The following is a 23,638-nucleotide window of genomic DNA, read 5'->3' on the forward strand; positions in this document are numbered from 1 at the left end:
AGCACTTTGGGAGGCCGAGGCGGGTGGATCACGAGGTCAAGAGATCGAGACCATCCTGGTCAACATGGTGAAACCCCGTCTCTACTAAAAATACAAAAAATGAGCTGGGCATGGTGGTGCATGCCTGTAATCCCAGCTACTCAGGAGGCTGAGGCAGGAGAATTGCCTGAACCCAGGAGGCGGAGGTTGCGGTGAGCCGAGATCGCGCCATTGCACTCCAACCTGGGTAACATGAGTGAAACTCCATCTCAAAAAAAAAAAGAAAAGAAGTTTCAGTCACTTCACACTGCTTTGTAATCTATAATACAGAAGTAAGCAGAAATCAATATTATACAAAGGCAGCCAGGTGTGGTGGCTAATGCCTCTAATCCCAGCATTCTGGGAGGCTGAAGTGGGTGGGTGGCGTGAGCCCAGGAGTTCAAGACGAGCCTGGCAACATGGTAAAACTCCATCTCTACAAAAAAGTACAAAAATTAGCAACGCATGACTGTGTGCCACTGTGGTCCCAGCTACTCAAGAGGCTGAGGTGGGAAGATTACTTGAGCCTGGGAGGTCGAGGATGCAGTGAGCCATTATCACACCACTGCCCTCCATCCTGGGCAACAGCACGAGACCCTGTCTCAAAAAAAAAAAAAAAAGAAAGAGAGAGAGAGAAAAGAACAGCCATGATACAATTTTTAAAAATATTATACAAACCCATCTTAACACTTTTCAAGAAGTGATGTAATTTTTTTCAAAGCATCAAAGGTGCCTGAGGTCTCAAGCCACCGATGACTGGAAAGCTATAGTTTTTTGCGGCAATGGCAGAAGTGGAATTATAGAATGCTGGAGGTAAGACAGGACCTTCGGGATACAACACTTGGGATGGGAGTTTTCTCACTTGGCTCAGGGAAGCACAGGAGGTGGGGAGGAGGGTTCTGGGGTAGAAGGTGGAGGAGAATCCGAGTAGCCTCTGGATCTCCAACCATGATTCAACTGGAGCTGCTCTGCATTTATCCCTCCGAAATCCTGGTCTTCTATCCACATTTTTCTTTGAACAAATGTCATAATTCAACCACATTTGAAACTGCTGAACAAATCCATTTGCTTGTACCTTGCTGGCTATGCCTGAGAGCTGAAATCTTGGTCCCCTCCAAGGAAAGGAGGCGGGGCATGGTGGCTCACACCTGTAATCCCAGCACTTTGGGAGGCCAAGGCGGGTGGATCACTTGAGGTCAGGAGTTCGAGACCAGCTGACCAATGCTTGATTACATTCATTTAGAGTCAGCTCCTGCCTTACTTATAAGGCAGGGCATGCATTTTGGGGCCCATTTCAAAATAAAGCATTCCTCTAGATATGCACCCTAAGTGCTACTATTTATTCAACACCCTTCAGTGTGCAGACATTTTACAAATATATAGCTTCATTCATCTTCAGAAAACTCCATGCAGAAGTGATTATCCATAACATACAGATATGGAAACTGAGGCACAGTGAGGTTAAGTGTTTTGCCCAAGTTTATACAGCTAAGCCTCAGGGCAAGAATGAGAACCAGAGTTTGTTTGACTCCAGGACCTGGGCACTTTCCCAGACAGTGCGAAATGAATGACAAAATGTGTTGTCTGTGTTTTTCAGTCAAGAGGTAGTAGAAAAACTCTGAGGTTTTGGTAGAAGTAGCGGCAGAACTTGGCACAGTCTAGGGAGGCTGTTTCTCCTTGTTGATGGGGCCCTTGTGTGCTCTATTCTCAAAGGGTATTTACTTCTTTTCGGACTTCTCTCTCGAAGGATAAGATGATACTTATTCTTCTCTTCTACTAATAGTAAGTATTGTGGGGGGAGTGTGTGTGTGTGTGTGTGTGTGTGCTGGATGTGTGCTGGGTGTACTGTAGTGATTAAAGAAAGGAAAGGGGGCGGGGCATGGTGGCTCACACCTGAAATCCCAGCACTTTGGGAGGCCAAGGCAGGTGGATCATCTGAGGTCAGGAGTTTGAGACCAGCCTGACCAATATGATGAAACACTGTCTCTACTAAAAATACAAAAATTAGCCAGGCATGGTGGCATGCACCTGTAATCCCAGCTACTCAGGAGGCTGAGACAGGAGAATCGCTTGAACCTGGGAGGGAGAGGTTGCAGTGAGCCGAGATCAAGCCATTGCACTCTAGCCTGGGCAACAAGAGCGAAACTCCCATCTCAAAAAGAAAAAAAAAACAAGGAAAGGAATCACACACCTTACTTCTTACGAACTGCAAAAGTTTGAGAAAGAATGTATTATAGAGAATTATTGTATGTTCTTAAGCCCTGAGTGGATTCCCAGTAATCTTGGCTTTGGCTTTTTGGCTGTTACATGACCACTTTGGATTTGTAAACTGATACATCTGTCAAAGTCCAGCTCAATTTCCACACCCCACCCCTTCCCTTAAAGCACTCTCACCACCCCACACCCTGAAGACTATGTTGGCAATATGCTTCCTTTAATATTTGCACACTCCCATAAGCAGCAAGGTGAGGATTCTTTTTAGATGCATTCTTCAGTCTCCTTGGCTAGCCTGTAGGCCCTATTGGGTAACATACCTCTAATAGAGAGCTGGCCGTTAGTATTAGTTGATTCATTCATTATGTTATCCTCCCATTGGTTCTATTTCTGAATCTTGAGCCTATATGGATTGTTCTTCCCCAAGATAGTTCTTGAAATATTTGAAGATAGTGATCATGCATCCCTGAAGCCTTCTAAATTTCTCCAGTGCTTTCAACATTTTCCCACATAGTGTGGCTTCTTGACGGTCTGACTTTGACCATGTGCTCTGAAGTAATTCCTATTAACATTTTCCTTTACATGTGGTGCCTAGAGCTGAATTCCAGTTTTGCTGGATTTAGGACAATCGTCTCCCCTTTTTGTGTCGTATACTTGTATACTTCTATGCCACTTAAGACCCAATTAGTTTTATTGGCATTTATGTAATGCTGTTGGCTTGCACTGACCTAGTTGGCTCAAATCTCTCTTTTTTTTCAAATGGCCTGTACTCGGGCCAGGAAAGAAATCATCCTAAACATATACTGAAGTTTCTGCACTTCATACTTCTATTAAATTTCATCCTGCTAGTTTTAGTCCATTAGTTCTTCCAATTGAGAATTTCCCGATTTTTAGATTCATATCCATAGTAGTCTATTTGAATAGTAAGGAAAATTATCCGAGAAAAAAAATTTCTAAGGTTGTAGAAAAAATTTAATATTTCCGAAGAATGTACTCATGGTATCATGTTGAGAAACTTCAGGGGCATTTTACAACCTAGTGGTTAAGGTCCAAAAGCATTTCCTATGGCATCTGAAGAATCTATAACTATATCTTCTCCTATATCATTGCTTACATGAACTCCTCGTCCATTTCACCCCATTCCCTGACCTTCCCTGGCTGTGTAGCTTTGCTCGCCAAGGGCTTCTAGAATGCATGTCGTGCCTGTACCATCTCTGCCATTCAGAGTCCTGCCCACTCTTCTCCTTGAGATCTTTCCCGAACCTTTAATAGAAAAATACTTTCTCCTTCCTTTGCTTTCTCAAAGCATTGTCTAAAACTCTTAGCATTAACTGTATCCATAAGTGCTAAGCCTGTATGGTATCATGGTTGAGAGCAGAGATTCTGGAAACGGACAGCATCTGTGAAAATCCTAGCTGTATCCCCTCATTATGTTATAATTGGGAGCAAGTGAATTTTTCTCTCCAAACCTCAGTTGTCATGTCTGTAAAATGGAATAGTAGCATCTACCTTATGGGGTCACTGTAAGGATTAAAAGAGTTAGTATGTGTAAGTGCTTAGAATTGTGGGTGGCATGAGTAACTGCTAATAGTTGTTAGCTATATTTACAGGCACTCAATAAATGTTTGTGAATTTTACTGGAGAAGCTGAGTAACTTTGGGCCATGATTTCTTAAATCCTCAAAGCTTGGCTATCAGAGGAAACATTTTCAAATTTGTAGATACAGGATATTGGATGGGAATGGTATTTTCCCAAAGAGGCGTTGCGAGACGTTCTCCAACTAGAGATCATACTCACAGACTTTTGCACTTGCAGTCAGCTGGGAAGGTAAATGTTAGTCACATTTTTATAAGCACTGTGCATATCCATTGGTATCAAGTAAGGCAAGGTAGTTTGGAGAAATAAGCCCTCCATGTTATAAACTGTGATTATTAACATTATAATTAAAATGCTTAATTGTTCTAAGCCCAATTTTAACTTGTATGACCATGGTCTCATACTAATTTGCATTTTGTTTTGTGTCGCATGTGAAAAGAAATTGTAAAATGATTTTCCTTTTATAAAGTATAAGCCTTATTCTTTAAAATAAAAAAAAAGCATCACAATTAAAGAGCATCACAAACACATCCCTCTATCATTTGGCATTTATCTTGGGGATTAGCTGTCTTTAGGCTATTGACTGACTCTGACCTCAATATTTATTGAAGGTCTACCAAGAATCTTATGTTGGGCTAGGTAATATAGAGATGTTAAGAAAGATAAGGTTAAATTTCTGTATTGAAAAGCTTATTTAGAGATATAACACATAGTAACTAAAATAATAAAAGATATGTTATAAGAAAGTTCTGTAGTCCATTAATTACTAAGTCACTGGTGTGTAATTGGGTACCATGAAAGCCTAGAAAAGACATTTCTTAATTGCTATATACCTATTTCAATTGTATTCCTAAACTGTCATTTCAAGAAGCCCAGAGAGTAATGGATACAAGATTTGAGGATATTACCAAAACTAACAGTAATAGATTTCTGTAAAACGTTTCTTTCTTTCTTTTGTTTTTTTTCAGACAGGGTCTGGCTCTGTATCCCAGGATGGAGTGCAGCAATGTGATCTCAACTCACTGCAGCCTCTGCCTCCCGGCCCAAGCCATCCTCCACCTCCACCTCCACCTCCCCAGTAGCTGGGACTACAGGCACGCGTCACCAGGCCCAGCTAATTTTTTTGTATTTTTTGTAGAGATGGGGTTTCACCATGTTGCCTAGGCTGGTCTCAAGCTCAAGTTATCTGCCTGCCTCTGCCTTGGCCTCCCAAAGTGCTGGGATTATTATAGGCGTGAGCCACCATGCCCGACCCAATAGCGTTTCTTTGACAATTTGCTCTATTATTAAGTAGTGAATTTAAGTACACCTGATGAGGAGGATAATTATAATAGCTAACACATTTTATTTAGTTATGATGGTGACCTTTTGGAGACAAGGAGAAATTGGGTTTCAGAATGGTACATAGGTTACTCCGTCAGTAAGTAGTAGATCAGGGATTCAATTCACATTGGTTTGACTGCAAAGCCCTCTTTCTTAACCACTGTAGTATCTTGTCCATGATTAGACAAGATACTAATCTAATCATTAAAGTTCCATGATTAGACCATTATGGATGAATTTTAGCATATATGATTGGAGTGGGGGGTTGTGCTGAATTTGGAAAGGTAAGCTAAGGCAGGTTATGAAGAAATTTTTATACAACCTAACAAGTTTGGAACATCCTCCCAACAATTGGGGAATATTCATCCAATGATTGTTAATAAGAGAATGACATACAAAATTTTTGTTTTACCAACATGACTCTTGCAAGGATATTTAAAGAGTATTAAAATGAGAGGAGTTGGGAGACCAGTGAGGTGGTGCAATAGCCTAGATATATTATAAACTTGAATACTGGATGTACAACAGAAGAGAAAAAGATGTATTTGAAAGATAATGTTCAAGGGAGACTCACCTGGATTTGTGAATCTATCCAGTAGGGAGGGCAAAGAAGAGGGAGTAGTAAAAAATGACAAGTATGGCCTGGCATGGTGGCTCACGCCTGTAATCCCAGCACTTTGGGAGGCCAAGATGGGCGGATCACGAGGTCAAGAGATAGAGACCATCCTGGCCAACATAGTGAAACCCCGTCTCTACTAAAAATACAAAAAAATTAGCTGGGCATGGTGGCGCACACCTGTAGTCCCAGCTACTCTGGAGGCCGAGGCAGGTGAATTGCTTGAACGTGGAAGGCGGAGGTTGCAGTGAGCCGAGACTGTGCCACTGCACTCCAGCCTGGCGCCTGTCTGCAGAGCGAGACTCTGTCTCAAAAAAAAAAAAAAAAATGACAAGTATGTAATGATGCCATTACTAAGATTGGGAAAAGGGATTACAGTTAGGAGTGAGGTGAGCTTTGGACAAGATGGATTTCAAGCGAAGGAGAACATGCAGAACACAATTTGACATCCTGAGTCAGAGCTCAAGAGCAGTTAACCCAAAGATTTGCAAGGCTGGGCACAGCGGCTCATGCCTGTAATCCCATCACTTTGGGAGGCTGAGGTGGGAGGATCACTTGAGATCAGGAGTTCAAGATTAGCCTGGGTAACATAGTGAGGCCGCATGTCAACAAAATTTTTTAAAAATTAGCAGGTCATCGTGGCATTCACCTGTAGTTACAGTTGTTCAGAAAGCTGAGGTGGGAGAATCACTTGAGCCCAGGAGGTCAAGGCTACAGTGAGCTATGATTGCACCACTGCATTCCAGCCTGGGCAACAGAGCAAGACCCTGTCTAAATAAGCAAACAAGTAAATAAATAAGTTGTGAACTCTTAGCTCGTAAGTAAAGAGAAGAGAATGGACAAGGTTGTGGGGAGAAGCTAGGGCTGCTGCAGGTAGGAAGATATTGACAGAGTATGAAGGACAGTACCCAAGAAAGCCATCAGTTTTGAATCTCTGACCCTCCTTAGCATTTTTCCAATCTGATGGCTACACTAGGGACTCTGATTGGACATAAGTATTTCCCAAGCCTTTGTCAATATGATTACCAGCCATTCTTTAGGGTGGTTCCCTTAGGCATTAGCTAAGCCATTAACTCTCAGTTTTTTCAAATATTCTCAGAAGATTAACTCCAAACTTGGGAAAGTGTTGCCCTTTAGAAATCGACTAAGAATTGGTGTAGTCTGGAAATGTGTATAACTCATTCATAAGCATTTGTTTGATTAGATGTATCAACCTTTCTCTGGGATGTTTTTTCCATGAAGTTGGCATGTTATATTTCTCGTTTTGAAACAAATTAGTGCAGTGATGAGTCCACATGAAATGACTGACAATTTCTTAATGAGCTGCAAGTTTCATGTAAAATCCCCTGGAAACTTTACTGGCAGCCTCCTATGTCCTAAAAATGTATGAGTTTCTTCATTCTCTTGTGGTACCCTCTTTCAGTAATGAAGAGAAGAAATTGGTCATGTTGTCCATTCATAAGCAGCTTTTTAGCAGTGGTCACTGCATCGGAAATAATACTGCATCAGAAACAATACTGCAAGTAGCTTATGGGAAAATACCCAAGGCACAGGGCAGAGTCCTGGCTCTGAGATCTGACTGCCTGAGTTAGAATCCTAGCTCTTCCTCTTAATCAGCAATCTGTCTTCAGACCAGTGGCAAACGCTCCTTAAGCCTTTGTTTCCTTATCTATAAAGAATACCTATAGGATTTCTCACGGAATTGCTGAGGATTTCCAACAGATATTTTACTTAATATTGGCCACTAGAGAGTGAACTAATGAGCATTAGTGCATCTGGATGAGAGTTGATTTTGCTCTTTTATTGTTCTTTAAATACCTTTATGAGTGACTGTCTGGAAGTGTTTTTATCTGACTTTACTGAATACCTAGGTGATACTGTGAATAATAGATTATCAAATATTAGCGATGATTGGGCTATCACAGCAGTTCATTCTTCTGGATTTGGAAGACTATTCTTTTTCAGGGTATTCCTCCCTTCCTCTTACAGAATCACCACTTCACATCTGTAAGCAGAGCACTGGCTAACTCTGTGGCTTAAGCAGGGGTCAGAACATCTGAAGTGATCTGCAGATATTCTGGTATGTTCATATTCTTTGTTCTCCAGACCAGGTCACAAGAATGCTTGCCTGAGTGAGTATTGTAGTAGAAGTGTTTACTTTAATGTCCATTATGCAGACTCATGCAGAGCCTAGGCGTTTTTGTAGGCCATTATACATATCAAACTTAGTTTGGATCCAGATATTATTGAAGGGTGCACTGTGTACTGCACATGAAAATAATCCTGGATCGTGTTATCTGGAAAATTACCCCAAATTACAGTACTAAGATAGATATTGAAGCTCTGCAAAGTAAGCAGTGAAATCTTACATCTGCTGATTAGGGTTGTGGAATTTACCTGGTAGAAAAGGAATAATAAGCTGGGCAAAATAGACGTTATCAGGAACTGCATACATTTGTCACATTTCCTTGGGTGGAACAAAATTGCAGGAGGCTTTATCATTGCGTCTACTTGGTTTTCACAAACTGAATATGAACACTGTTTATATTATAGGCTTTCCATTTTGTTTTCATGAGAATTCTACAAAGTTTCAATATATAGCTTCCAAGGTACAAGTATACCATGATCTCCTAAATGGCCATTGTATGACCACTGTCTGCCCGAGTTCTAGGGTGGAGGTCACATTCAAGTGCTTGCCGGTCCTTATAAACAATAGAAACATCTGCCTATTTCTGTATAGCATTTTAAACATCTTCCTCATATCAGAGAAGCTATATTAGGTAATGGTGCAAATTCATTTGTCAAGACTCACACAGGCATCTGATAATTCCTTACTGCTTTAAAATTACTCTGACCTGTGTGCATCTTTCTAACAAGCTGCTGGCAGAAATTCAACCATCTTGCCACAAAAGTAAATCAACGACAACTCAAAACGTCCTAACTTTGAACCTGAGAATCCCTAGCTTATGTAAGAATGATCCCTATGAACTAGAACAGTCAGGAGAACTTCATGGGAAATATGAGCCTTGCAGCCAGACATTGGAAAGGAGAGGAGAGCAGAAGAGATCCAGGTGCTTCCAGGCAGGGCTGCTGCTTGTTGAGCATGAGCTGGACCTACAAGGCCACCCCAGCTCAGTGACTAGGCCGTACGGCTGCCCAGAATCAGCTGGTCATATGCAGAAGCCAGACTGCTGAGCTGCTGCTTCTGGATAGAATTGGATCTCAATCAAGCATTCCCATAAAGTCAGCCCTTGGTATCTGCAGGTTCTGCATGGGCAGATTCAACCAACCTTGGATCAAAAATATTTGGGATAAAAAAATATAATAATATGACAAAAATACAAATTAAAAAACCAATACAGTATAACAACTCTTTACATAGTATTTATGTTGTGTTAGGTATTACAAGTGATCTAGAGATGACTTAAAGTGTTGGGAGGATGTGATTAAGTTATATGCAAACACTATACCATTTTATATAACAAACTTGAGCATTGGTGGAATTTGGTGTTAGACCGGTGTATAGAGCCAATCCCCCTCAGATGCTGAGGGATGCCTGTGTAACATTTAAGCAATGGAAGCTGAGAAAAAAAAATCAATCAGTCTTGTAATGCCCATGAATTTCACAGTCACCTAATGTAACTTTCTTTATCTCTGGTGATAAAATTTATATTCTAACTCTGAGCCCCTACTTCTGACAGCAGAAAAACTCCATCTAGTCACAGCCATAGCCAGTCGACTTGATCCAATTTAGCACTTTTTAAGTTGCTTCTGGTTAAAATTCAGGAATATTCAGAGTATTTCCCCTTGATCCCCCTCCTTTCCTTGTATTGCTGCTGGAAGCCATTGCGTCTGGAGAGGCAATCAGGACAGTCAGGGGCACCTGTGTTCTTGACTCAGCCTTCCTGTGCTGTCTGAGCTTTGACCCCATGGGACTGAACACAGTGCTGCTGGGATGGAAACGTGGATCTGTGTGGTGCTCCTACTTGTCTCTCTGATATGAGTTTAGCCTTCAGCCTGTTTCAGTTTCTGGAAGGAAGTGTTCACTCTGCAGCCCCTGCCACAGGGACCCTTATTTCCAGCCAGGCATGTCTGTCAGACTCTGAGAATCAATCAGTCTCTGTCTGCTTTTTTTTCTCTCTCAGATAAAGTGTGCACCCCTGAGGCTGTGCAGGGAACTCCTGACCCCATCACTCCCTAGCAGGAGCGGGAGCTGCTGTCTCTGCCCATTCTTCTTGCCCTAGTGACATGGGATGTGTCTCTGAGGCTGCTTCCTTAATCATAAAAGAAGGGAAGCCGGAAGCAAGTGTCTTTCTAGATCCTCGGAGACTTCGTGAGGAAGCCTGTGAAGGCCCCATTTCCCAGCTGACAGATTGTGGCCTTGTTCTGGGGGCGGGGAACCGAACACATGGCCTCTGATTGCTCAAAATGATTTTTTCTTCTCTAAATCCTTTCCTTCTCCCTAGTTTGGATGGAGTGGTGAAAAAAACTTGTTTTGCCAGTTGGTATCTCTTTTCAAAACTGTTTTTGTCTCTCATTTGAACTAGAGCCAAGATTCTGGAATCTGTTTGCTGTTTTTATTTTTCTTCCTGACAATTCTCCCTGGGGCAAGTGGCAAACTGGCCAGCCCATATCTCTTGGAATATGGCTGTAGGGATGGGGGCAGGGCGCATATCAATCAACAAGCTATCATTTTATCCTGGCAGAGAGCACCCAGATCTGACTCATCAGTCAAGGCTCAAGCCAAGTTCTCACTTCCTGGAGATTCCAGCTGTTTTTTTTAGCTGCCTCCCCAGCCTTGGGAAGGTCTGTTGTGCTTAGCCACTGCAACTGATGAGAAGTAGAGCATGTCCTTGGTTGTGAGAGTGGGGGGTAACGGGGTGAGATAACCTTGTTTTTTAGGGCAAATGGGTAAAAGAGTGTTCACTGTTTTTAACACACTGAAAATCCAAATAGGAGGATATTACTCTGTTAATGTTATTCCCAACAGCCTCGGTTAGAGTATTAATGAGGAATCCCTTGAAATATACATATATATCACTGTCTGAGATTATATGTCATATTTTATATACAATTATATATTTGTATATAATGTGTGCCCATATAGATTTCTCACACTTCTGATTTGATCTTTTTTAGGAGCTGGCTGTTTGGTCTTGGTGCTTACTGATTCTTACTTTCTTTGGGTCTACCTTTTTTCCCAAATCTAGGAAATCCACCGATGACATTGTATCTAAATTCTAAAAAGGAACGGGAGGGTTTCAGGCTATGTGCCCCTGAGACCAGTGTGAAAGCTGGTCTTCCCACAACTGCTGCAGCTAGCCCCAGCCCGCCAGTCCTGTTTCTCCAAGAGAACCTGTTGAGGCCGCTCTATTCTTCACTCCTGAGCTGGCCTTTGGATGGCTTCCCAGCACTTTGCCTCAGGCATTCAGTTTTTTTTTTTTTTATTTTTAAATCTTTAATCCTGCCCCTACTTACCTCCTTGGGGTTCTTTTCTTCCTAAAGATTACCTATAGAAATAAACAGGGACCCTCTGCAATTTTTGTTCATGTCGTCCCCCTCGAGAAGTCCAGACTCTTTGTGTTTTAAGGGCATTTACTTTTAACCACAGGACATAATACATTGCTGAATTAGTAACAAGTTCACTGGGACTCTCCTCTACCTCTGTGCTCTGAGAGGCTCTGGGGGAGCTTATCCACAAGTCCCCTTGCCCACTGGTTCCCAGCTGGGTTTGGTCAATGGGAGGCGTAAGAGACAGTGAGAGACTGGGAAGAGGGTGAGACTGGGATGCTTATTCTCCGTTCCCAGCCCTAGGGAAGGCCTGTGTTCCTCTATTCTGTACCCAAGACCACAGCTCTTTTCTTGACCCTGGCCTACTTCTGTTCCAGCTTTAAAGCTCTTTGGTTCTGGCAACCACTCCCTCCCTTTGGGCTTCCAGTCTAGGGCTGGTGATGCCTCATCCTCCTCGTTGCTAACTGTTAAGTTCCTTAATTTTTTCTTCCCCTCATGCTGCTCAATTTTGCAAATAACCAAGCAGACTCTTATTAAAGCCTCCTGAGTTACCTCTTTGAGTTTACTATCTATTTCCTCCCGGGACCCTAGTCAAATCCATGCAGTTGAAGATCCCTAGAGCCTAGGTCCCTGGGGTGGCCTGCTCCTGGAGCTGTGTCAAAACCGTAGCCCAGCAGGATTTGTAACCCCTGGGAGCTTTATTGGAAATGAAGAATGTTAGATTCTGCCCCAGTCTTCTTGAATCAAAGTCTGCACTGTAACCAGGCTGCCAGGTGATTTATATGCACCTAGATTGAGAAGAACTGCTGGAAGGAGCAAATAGCCAAGTGCCTGGTTGAGTTGATGCATTCTGAATGTAATCTCTTTCATTTCTGGGGAAAGCCCTCAACTATTCGTGCTTCTCCCGCCCTGCCTCCAACTGCTTTCCTACCTCCTCACACACACACGGAGCAAAGCTCACGCTCCTCTTACCTCTTTTCTTATTTATTCCACAAAGTGTTATTGAATCCACTCAAAACTCCAGGCAAGGTGGTAGATGTTAGGGATACAGAGAATGAGAAAACATGTTCCTGCCCTCAATTTGATTTAGTGAAGGAAAGAAGACATGATCGTAGTCAGTTTCAGCTCAGTAGGAAGTACGTAACAGAGATGGGAACAAAATGTTGTGGAAACAAAGGTCAAAGTTATCTAAAGTTACTTTGCCTGATGAATGTTAAGTCCCTCTGTAAAATCCTTTGGAATGTGTTTTCTAATTTTAGTTACATGTGAAAAGATTGAGTAAAGATATCTGGTTATAATCTCCCGCCCTCAAGCTTTATTCGAATGTCACATTGGACAAATAGCAGTGTCTCTCCCAAGAACAGCTAGGAGTAGTCCATGGAGTCAGAGCTGTTTGTTCTGAGGCAGCTGCTGAGCAGCAAATGGCTGTGGGTAGCCAGAGCCTGAAGAAATTAAGGAACTGATTTTTTTTTTCCAAAAGGAAATTTGTGGAGAAAACACCAAACGATTCCTCATAAGCTGTCTTTGGAATTAATTTCATTTCTTGTTAAAACACCTAAATCCCTCTTTCAGAAGAGTTCTCCCGTGACTTCTTAATTGGGTCCTCTTCTTTTATCGCCTGTAAGGAACACTCCCCATTCAAGGCCCGGCATAGTTCACATAAGTGAAATAACACAGATTCCAGATTACCTAAGCAAGAGTGATGGAACGCTTTTTCATATCATTATAAATGTTTAAAAAAGAAATATTGGCTGAGGGCTTTGAATACTGATTTAACCCATTCATTCATTTATTGAAGAGGACCAGGTGTGTCACCCAAAACTTAACTCTTTCCTCACCCCTTCCTGGCCCTGTAACTCAGTGGTAAAGATAGGTCCATCACTCTGGGTTCCTGAACTTTCTTTCTACCTCCAATGCTTCCTTGTTTGGCCCAGCGATCTCTTTGACCAGCACAGTTGCTTCCTACTCTTTGCTTCCTTAGTCTGTAAGCACCTGAAACTTGGATTGACATCTGTGCATACTTGCAGGAATTGATGCCCTGACTGTGGTCCTGCACCCGTGGTATGTTGTAACTCTTATTGTATGATAAATGACTAAACCAACCAGCAGGTTTTGAGAATTCCAAGGAAGTGGGTGCAGTTGAGAAACTGAGAAAGGGATTACTGTGCCTATGATGTGTAAATGAGCTTCCATGTAGATGTGAGCATTAGACTGAGATGGACCTTTTCAGGCTTGGTTTTCCAGTGACAAATACCACCCAGTAATAGTGCATGAAATTAATTTGTCAGTATCTCCATTTGAAAAAATGAAAGAGAAAAGGAAATAGGTCAGAGTATATCACACATAATGAGACTGTTTCATGAAATTTTAGTTACATATAGGAGGTATGTGTATGTACTAGATAGAGATCTAAATTGTGTTTTTCAATATGGATTGACATTAAACATTTTTTGAAAAACACTCCCTGAGGAGATGTCTGTTTGAAATTAAGAGAAGTTTCATTGGGAGGAATAAGTGGGAGGGAGGTTTATGTCTTTAAATGGGAGAAGAAATGTCATTTGAACAAAACAGTATTTTGACATGGAGTGTCTAAGGTAGTGATTTCCAGAGTTATTAATTTGTACAAACTAAACTGCAACTAGACATTAGTCCTATTGGTTCATAAGCTTATACATTATACTTTTTCATTTTTTTTCTATTTTATCCCCCCCTTTTTTTTAGCTTTTAGTAAAGAATTTTTTGACCCTGTCATATCTACTTTAAAAAAAATTTAAGAGAATTTTCCTAACTATGCCAGTCTAAAAGGGATATAGGTGTATACCCAGATTAAGATAAATTGGTGTCGATGAGGATTAAAATGTGATAATCCGATGGAGAAGAGCAGTTCTCAGGAAGGAAAAGTTGGTGCCCAGTTTCTCTCACCACTAACTTCTCCCATCACTGGGGGTCCCCACCATTGTCCCATTGTAACCTTCCAACCACACACCACCCAGCATGCCTTTTTGGGGTATACTGACCACTTCATTCTTTGAAACTATTATTCCAATGCCCTTGCTATTTTGCTAGGTGAATCCCTGAAAAAATGATACAAGATTGTACCATTTAAAATTTGATTAAAAGGATCAAAACAAATTATCCTCACAACAAGAACTGCCATTCAAAGCATTTAAAGCTATTTGCTATGGCTATTGATATATAAATATTAATAGCTATAAAAGCTATTTGCTATGGGAAAAACATCCCTAAAATAGCAAGCTTTCTTTTCAGAGCTCAGCTTCTTACCGTCAAAGTTTTTTATTCTCTAGGCTTTTTCCTATGACCTAAAAATATTGAAATGTTCTCATGTGATCATTTATTCAGAATTGAAATTGGGGTTGTGCGTGGTGGCTCATGCTTGTAATCCCAGCACTTTGGGAGGCCACCTGAGGTCAGGAGTTGGAGACCAGCTTGGCCAACATGATGAAACCTGTCCCTACTAAAAATGCAAAAATTAGCTGGGCATGGTGGTGGATGCCTGTAATTTCTTACTGGGAAGGCTGAGGCAGGAGAATTGCTTGAACCCGGGAGGCAGAGGTTACAGTGAACCGAGATCACACCACTGCACCCCAGCCTGGGTGACAAGAGCAAAATTTCATATCAAAAAGAAAACAAAAAAGAATTGAAGTTGACCCTGTAAATGTATTTTGAGGATAGGAAAAAAAAAACAACTAAAATAAGAATCAGCATCTCTTGAGTGAAGAAAGTTCTTTAAGCTACATTGTTATTATTTACTTTCCTTTATACTTATAATATATCATTTGCTTTCATGTTTTAGGTAGAGATCATCAGTGAGAATGGTTAAAGATAATCTTTTTTTTTAAAGGGATGTAGTCTGTAACTGGGGAAAACTTCTTTCATGTAGTTTGGTGGTTTCAACAATGGAAGGAACTTTAAAAAGTTACTTCTACCTGGGCCCCACCCCTTGAGATCCTGATTATTTTTATCTAAGGCAATATAGCGTAATGTCTGTGCACAGAGAGTAAGACTTTACAGAGTTGTGATGTGCCGGCAAAGTGATGGCACTTTGAATTTTAATCTGGTGGGTTAGCTTTCCTTAGGTGTCCCCTTGGGTGTTTTCTTTCACTGTTCAAAAACACAGTTTTAACCAATGTTATCATGCCTTATTAAAAGTGTTAGACACAAATCTCAAAGACAACTGTATTTTAAATATACAAATACAAGAGATTTCTTAATGTAAAAGCATAATTACAACTTTTTTTTTTTAATTACAACTTTTTTAATAATCTAACTGCCCTCTGTAATGGTTGGACTGACAGTTGATTACTCCGTCATTTCCTGTTTAACTAATTTGAGTAGTTCTGCTTTGTTCTGCATATTCTAGTTCATTCTGCCTTTTGTCTAGTCAGAAACTACAGCTTGGCTTCAGTTTCTCCTGGTCTTGAGGCATCTGCGTGTCCATAGTTGATAAGATCTGGATCTGTGTCCCTGCCCAAATCTCATGTTGAATTGTAACGCAGTGCTGGTGGTGGGACCTGGTGGGAGGTAATTGGATCTTGGAGGTAGAGTGCTCATGAATAGTTTAGCACCACCCTCCATGGTACTGTATAGTGAGTGAGCTCTCGCGAGATCTGGTTGTTCAGATGTATGTAGCACCTCCCTCAGCCCCTTCCTCCTGGTCCGGGCAGGTGAAGTGCTAGCTCCCCCTTTGCCTTCTGCCATGATTGTAAGTTTCCTGAGGCCTCCCCAGAAGCCAAGCAGATGGCAGCATCGTGCTTCCTGTACAGCCTGTGCAACTGTGAGCAATTAAACCTCTTTATGTAATAAATTACCCAGTCTCAGGCATTTCTTCAGAGCAATGCCAGAATGGTGTGTCAAACGATCAGAGACAAGCAATGCAAAGATGAACAAGATAACAGTAGTTGCCCAGGAAGAATTCCTGTGGCCACCTCTGTCTTATATCAAGAAATAAGTGTGAAAGAGTATCCACAACAGTGTTTGGGAAGACAGTATGAGTGGTTCCCAACTCTACCAGCAAAGGCTTCAAAGGAGTAATGACATTTGAATTGAGTCTTAAAGGATAAATGTATTACTTGGCCTGACAACACAGGGGAAAAGGACATTCTTGTCAAAGAAATCAGCCTTGTAAAAATGCCACGGTTCATGACTTGCACCAGTGAATGTAGTAAGGTCTGTGTGTTGGTGAGGAATTTGAAGGGGTTGAGGCTGAAGAAACAGACTTGGGGGAGAGAGTGTGAGACATTTTTATGATATGCATAGAGTTGGTACCTCAGCCTTTGCATGACAGGGAGCCAGCCGAAGGCTACCTCCATGAATAGATCTATGCTTTGAAAAGACTGGCCAGGTGCAGTGGCTCTTGCCTGTAATCCCAGCACTTTGGGAGGCCGAGGAGGGCAGATCACTTGAGGTCAGGAGTTCAAGACCAGCCTGGCCAACACAGTGAAACTCTTGTCTCTGCCAAAAAACAAAAAAATTAGCCAGGCATGGTGGCACATAACTGTAATCCCAGCTACTCGGGAGGCTGAGGCAGGAGAATTGCTTAAACATGGGAGGTGGAGGTTGCAGTAAGCTGAGATCACACCAATGCACTCCAGTCTGGGTGACAGAGCAAGACTTTATCTCAAAATAAAAAGGAAGATACAACTAATGTATAGTCCTTTCACCAGACATCACCACCAGTAACAATTCATTGCCATCATTTTTCCCTGCATGTTTTATATATGTAGGAAAATTTTACATCCTGATTTTTAATTTAACACTATGAAAAGTATTTCTTATTATAATAAAAACACTCTATTAGTATACTTTTGATGGCTTCAAAATTACTTTCATATAGATGCAAAATTAAAATACCAAATTTTTTTTTTTTAAGATAAAGTCTCACTGTCACCCAGGCTAAAGTGCACGATCTCAGCTCACTGCAACCTCTTCCTCCCTGGTTAGAGTGATTCTTGTGCCTCAGCCTCCCAAATAGCTGGGACTATAGGTGCGTGCCACCACACCTGGCTAATTTTTTTGTATTTTTAGTAGAGATGGGGTTTCGCCATGCTGGCCAGGCTGGTCTTGAACTCCTGACTTCAGCCCTCCTTGACCTCAGCCCTCCTTGACCTCCTAAAGTGCTGGGATTACAGGTGTGAGCCACCATTCCTGCTCTCAGATTGTTTAATGGTTGCTTCCAAATTTTCATAAATAACTTTTTATGTAACATTTTTGGGCATAAAGTTGTCTAAAATTATCATTTTTTTAGGCTAGATACCTTAAGTAGACTTAATGAGTTGAATCATACTTAACATTAAGACTTTAATGTTACAAAACTTTTGCTTCAGAGTTTAGAAATATTCAGGATATAGGATAGTTCTGTTGGATTTGATGAAAACTTGCCCTAGGAGAATAAAAAATGATGAGTTAGTCCAAAACATTCCAGTTTTCTAATTGAAACTGCAGACTTGGTAAATGGTATCATCACCAACCAAGAAAAACAAGATACAGGGAGAGCAGATTTTTGCAGAGAAGATAAGGAGTTCTGTTTGTGACTTGCTGCCTTTGATATACTGCACTGGGAGAAAATCCAAGTAGAACAGAGTGGACAAGTGAAAATGTGCTATGGAATCAACCAAAGGGGTGGAGAGTCTACCTAGACTTGAGAGCAATTTGGCAAATGTTAGTAAATGTCATAGAAATTCATGGGACAGAGAAGTCGATAAGAATAGAGGCATAGAGGATGCAACAGAGGAACACTGCCGCTTCTCAGGGTTGGGTACAAGAGGAACCAGGGAAACAGACTAAGAAAGAGTGATCAGGGAAACCGGGAGATAGTGTTATCTCAGAAGCCTGGAGTGTGAGATTTTCCAGAAAAGGAAGAATGAACGGTCTGTAGATCCATTACTCAACACTATCAGACACTGTTCCCTTTTGCCATCCCATAATGAAATTTATAGATAATATAATCTACTTGTGCACACAATTTTAGAAATGACTATAATGCCCCCAACTATAATATAAAGTGAATTGGGGTTCTCTAGAGGGACAGAACTAATAGGAGATATATATAGAGAGATATATCTATATGTATATCTATCTATCTATCTGGGAGTTTATTAAGTATTATCTTACAGGATTACATGGTCCCACAATAGGCTGCCTGCAAGCTGAGGAGCAAGGAGAGCCATCTGAGTCTCGACACTGAAGAACTTGGAGTCTGATGTTCGAAGGCAGGAAAAATCCAGCACAGGAGAAAGATGTAGTCTGGGAGGCTAGGCCAGTCTCTCCTTTTCACATTTTTCTTCCTGCTTTATATTCCCTGGCAGCTGATTAGATTGTGCCCACCTGATTAAGGGTGAATCTGCCTTCCCCAGCCCACTGACTCAAATATTAATCTCTTTTGGCAACACCCTCACAGACACACCCAGGATCAATACTTTGTATCTCCAGTCCAATCAAGTTGACCCTCAATATTAACCATCACATAAAGGAAAAAGTAAGAGAAAAATATATTTTATATAATAGGTATTTAAATATGTAAACATTGGGACATGACTAAAGCTGACTGAACACATTGGAAAAGTCAAGTGGTTGGTTGATCTGATGTGTAGAATTACCATTTGTACTACAAATGGAGAGGGGTCTATATGAGCTGTAGTGCTGTGATGCTGAAGATGACTTGAATTTACAAAATGGTGAGTGCTCGAACTAAACAAAGTATAGTTTACCCTCAAATTACACTATGGTTGTACTGCTGGAAAATTCTGTGTATAAAAACATATTTTATGAGTACTTATTGTATGATTCCATTTATTTGGAATTCTATAAAGTGCAAGGTTTTTTTTCTTCTTTGAGATGAAGTCTCGGATTCTCCCGCCTCAGCCTCCGGAGTAGCTGGGATTACAGACACCCACCACCACGCCCAGCTAACTTTTGTAGTTTTAGTAGAGATGAGATTTCGCCATGTTGGCCAGACTGGTCTTGAACTCCTGACCTCAGATGATCCATCCGCCTCTGCCTCCCAAAGTACTGGGATTATAGGTGTTAGCCACTTCGCCTGGCCTAAAGTGTAAATTAATTTGTAGTTTCAGAAAACAAATCATGGTTACCTGGAGATGGACATAGAGGAAGGGATGGAATTACAAGTGGGCGTGAGAAGACTTTTGGGGCTGCTAGACATGTATGTGTCCTCGATTGTCATGATGGTATCAGGAGTGCATACAAACATCAAAACTCATCAGATTGTACATTTAATACATGTGCAGTTTATTTAAAGCTCATCAGCTATGTTCAGTAATTTTTTTTCAATAATGTTTAATAAAACTGAGCAAAAAAAAAAAAAAACATCATATATCTGTCTAAAACTGAATTAAGCTCTGATGGTTATAAACAGGTTTCTCTCCTGTTGTGAATGTCCAGCAGGGATTTGAAAGTCATATGTGACACAGGACTTTCTTAGGCAGGACTGTCCATGCATTTTAGGACTCCTAGCATTCCCGGCCCTGCCAGTTAAATGCTACTCATTGCAACAATCAGAAAGCTCTCCCACAGCATTCCAGAACACTCCCTATGGAGTGATACAGTCCCAGGGGGAAGCAAGGGTACACAGCATCAAGTGCCCCTCCTTCACTCTTAGAGTTCTGGCTAAGCAAGATATTGGGGAAAATAACATAATGCTGTAGTAATCATAACCTCTGTGGAACTCTGTAGTTCTCCCTGCTGTCGGCTGATACAGTTGTTCCACTGTGTCTACATAAATTGCTCATCCAGCTGGTTTTCAACCCACTTACAAATGAAATCTGTTTCCTAAAGCTGCTTCCAGCCTGAGGCTCACATTTACCTGGTTCAAACTGTGTTTGAAACATTAAGCAAAACTAGTGAAATCCTTGAAAGAAACACGTTTATTGTTCTGCATGATTTGTTGTGGTTTTTACACCAATTACATTGGGTCCAAAAGTTTTCTACATTTCTTCCCAAAAGACTATTTTACTTTAAGTCAGGACTTGGGCAAGGGATTTGACATCTACAGCTTCTATTTCTATTATGAAATTAACACACTTATGAGACACGATAAATATGGAACCCTAAAATACTGTACAAGGTCCATCATTGTAATGGACCTTAATTGACTACAAGAGGCCTTGGTATATAACAGTAAGTAAGGTATTTTTATGCTCAAAATAAGGACAGATGAGAAACATTACTCCTCTAATAATCCTCTGACCTGTTGGTTAAGGATTCAGGCCATGGATGCTCCTCTTATATATACCTCATACCTCTATTGTGTTTCATGTTTATTCTTTCTTCTCCTGCATTCGGTCTTCCCACAGCCAAAGGGAGTGGACAGCTGTGAGGTGGACAGAGAAAGGGTGGAAGAAGAGAGTTAAATTTAGGGCTCTAAGGTTCTAAGTGGAAAAGAACTAAATAATTACAATTGATTTTCAGGAAACTGTTTGAATTTCTTTCCCTATTCACCCTTTTCCCTCCATCTTTATACATAGGTAAAGGCATAATGTGAATTATAAAGTGTTTCTTGATAGTGACATTTAAAAGATTGTCGGTTACTCTCTCCGTTCATCAGTAATAGATGTATCTTGGCTTCCAATATGCTGAGCACTTGATGTAGATTTGTCATTCATTCAGAGGGACCCAAGAAGGCCGAGAGCAGTCAAAAGGGATACTAGATGATTTGCAATGTAAATGGAAAATATTCTACTCAAACTCATTTATCAATATGGGAGTATACTGGATTGCTTGCTACAGGCTCTGTTAGATCATTCGTGCAATGGGTATGAAGAGGAGAGAGAGGTTATACTTTGTAAATTCTATGTTAATAAAATGAGTGCTTTATTCATTTTCTGTCAGAAAAAAATAAAAATGTTAGATAACAAACACCGTTAAACGTTTTTCCGGTTTAAAACAAATAATTTTTCTCATTAAGAAAAAGTATAAGACGTGCAGTTCTAGACTTAAGGTGTTGCAAAATAGATGCACAGAAAATTGATTGTGCTTAAAATAACTGCCAGATTTGTTCCGTTTTCTACCACATACCTCGCTAAACATGATAAATCCTTCTTTCCCAACCCCTTCCGATCCTCCCCACAAGTTTCATAATAGACTACCAAATTTTGTTCTAGTTCACATTCTTTTTTTTTCCCTTCATAATGCAATAAGTAAATTGTAGTGGCTTTGATTTATGTTTTTGCCTGACTTCAAAAAGAGAAACTGTCAGTTCTAAAAATGGGCTCACGGATCTTGAGCATGTAATAGGAAAATGGGGCGACAGTCCTATAAATGGCAGAGGAACCTTGGAACTGCCCGTCCTCACCAGGAGGAACTGGGCCTCTGCTGGCAGGTAACCATGCGTGTTACTGCCCTACCCCTCGCAGAACACTGCATTGTCTCCCTTGATTTGTGATTTTAAAAACTCCCAGTGGTTCTCAGTTTTTCTTATAAATTCTTTTAGATTTGCTTTTAGGGTCTAAACCATTTATTTCTGGTCATGCCTTTTGTTTGCTCAACAGAACTTGAGCTTCTGGATTCTAAACTCACATGATCAATTTAATTTTTTTAAATGTTTGAGACAGGGTCTTGCTTGTTGTCCAGGCTGCAGTGCAGTGGCACAGATCATAGCTCACTGCAGCCTCAAGTTCCTGGGCTCAAGCAATCCTCCCACCTCAGCGTCCAAAATAGCTGGGATGACAGGCGCAAGCCACTAATCCTGGCTAATTTTTAAATTTTTTGTAGAGACAGGGTTTCACCATGTTGCTGCTCTCGAACTCCTGGGCTCAAGTGACCCACGTGCCTTGGCCTCCCAAAGTGTTGAGATTACAGGTGTAAGCCACCATGCCTGGCCCAAACTTTCAACTGCAATTTTTCTTAGATGCATGAAGAAAAATTAAACAGATTTAAACAGAGTTTCTGGAGCACTGAAATCAACTGAAGCCCTGAAGTTTTATTTTCACAGATTATCATTAGAGTATTTTCCTGGGTATTCATTTCATTCAATAGTAATTTTCTAAATCCAGGAGTGGATCTTAGAGCACTTTCTCTCTGAGGGAGTGGATCTTTACACAAAGATTCAGAATCAGAGTATGAAAACCCGCCTTTTCATTGATTCTCCTATTCTGCCTGAGATCCAGCAAGGAAGAGAATGGAAGGCTCCCGGCAAGAAAGAAGAGTGCTCCAGGAGGGCACAGCCTGTGTTGGTGGTGACAAGATAGGAGGGTGTTCTCATAGTCACCTATTCTTGGGGAATAGAGCATTCCCCTAGGCTGGGGAAGGGAGAGGATTTCTCTGTGTGTCCCAGGCAGGCACACAGCTGCAGCCTGGGTCCCACACACCTTCTTTTGCTCTAAGCCAGGGATTGGCAAACTTTTTCTGTAAAAGGCCAGATGTAACTATTTTCTGTTTTGCAGGCCATATGATCTCTGTTGTTAACTATTAACTCTACACTGGCAGCAGGCATGCAGCCACGGACTATACATAGGCAACTAGGAGGAGCTTTATGTCACTATGGCTGTTTTCAGAGAGCCCGCAGCCCTCCAGATTTATCTATGGGTTGTAGTTCACTGATCCCTGCTCTAAGTTATGCTTGACATTCTCACTGGGCTAGCTGGGTATAGCCGCTATGTGAATGGCCAAGTTGCCATTCACAGAAAGAGTCACCAAATATTTAGAGGCTGGGCTTCCTTAAGTGCCTGTGTTATCTAGGATATGGCCTGGGACATCCCAATTAAGTTTTAAAACATACAGCCAGGTAGGAGGTAGATCCTTGCATTTCATATGTAGCATTGGAGCCTAAATTCAAACTACAGCATAAGACAAAAGCCAGACCATCATGTCTAAAGCCTACAAGGCTTCTTCATTTAAGGCAAGTCTGGCCAATGGATGAATGAACATGCGTCACAAAATGTATAGCAACGTACAGGGGTAATATTCCAAATATTTAATAACTCTTAAGAAGGCCCAGGTACCTACCAAGTAACAGGCCTTAGCGGTAGACAACCAGCATGATTTCTGTACTGGTGAGCACTCGCTGAAAAGAGGTTGTCAATAAATGGTAGCAGAGCGCATGCACACACACATTCGTGTATTTATAAAAATATATACACATACATACATAAATACATTTTTTTCAGAGCATATTGAGACCACTTGAGCTCCTCAACATGCATTTCTGCATTACAGATCTTCAACTTCTCTCCCCTGCCTCCCCCCAGCAGCCTTGCTAGACTCCCCCTCCTCCCCACACATCAACTTCTCCATTTCTACAAGCTTCCTTACCCCGGGCTTCAAAGATGCCCAGATCTTCTTCATTCTACATCAATAGCCATTTTATTGAATACACTATTTTCTATT

General features: G+C 41.2%; 1 protein-coding gene across 5 annotated transcripts in view; it reads left to right on the forward strand.

The window, feature by feature from the left end:
• The window catches only part of ARHGAP28 (Rho GTPase activating protein 28), a 183,281-nt gene that overhangs the window by 49,332 nt on the left and 110,311 nt on the right, over positions 1 to 23,638 (forward strand). Inside the window, exon 1 of one of the 5 annotated variants that reach the window (XM_032293342.1) lies at positions 6,524 to 7,847. The exons of the other annotated variants lie outside the window; for them this stretch is intronic. The gene's annotated coding sequence lies outside the window, so the exon portion shown is untranslated. Of the gene's footprint in view, positions 1 to 6,523; positions 7,848 to 23,638 lie in introns of those variants that run through there. 5 annotated transcript variants of the gene reach the window in all.

Source organism: Sapajus apella, unplaced genomic scaffold (assembly GCF_009761245.1).
Source record: "Sapajus apella isolate SASKATOON/1434 unplaced genomic scaffold, GSC_monkey_1.0 scaffold29, whole genome shotgun sequence".
In the NCBI taxonomy this organism is placed as follows: Eukaryota; Metazoa; Chordata; class Mammalia; order Primates; family Cebidae; genus Sapajus; species Sapajus apella.